The sequence below is a fragment of the Corapipo altera genome, unplaced genomic scaffold (assembly GCF_003945725.1).
Source record: "Corapipo altera isolate COAL_440 unplaced genomic scaffold, ASM394572v1 268, whole genome shotgun sequence".
Lineage (NCBI taxonomy): Eukaryota > Metazoa > Chordata > Aves > Passeriformes > Pipridae > Corapipo > Corapipo altera.
Window position 1 is genome coordinate 7,469,736 of NW_020884901.1, and position 208 is coordinate 7,469,943.

Genomic DNA, 208 nt, shown 5'->3' on the forward strand with positions numbered 1-208 from the left:
AGGGAAGAGGAAGAGGAAGGGAAGAGGAAGAGGAAGGGAAGAGGAAGGGAAGAGGAAGGGAAGAGGAAGGGAAGAGGAAGAGGAAGGGAAGAGGACAAGAAGAGAGAAGAGGAAGAGAAAGGGAAGAGGACAGGAAGAGAGAAGAGAAAGAGAGAAGAGAAAGAGAAAGAGAAAGAGAAAGAGAAAGAGAAAGAGAAAGAGAAAGAGA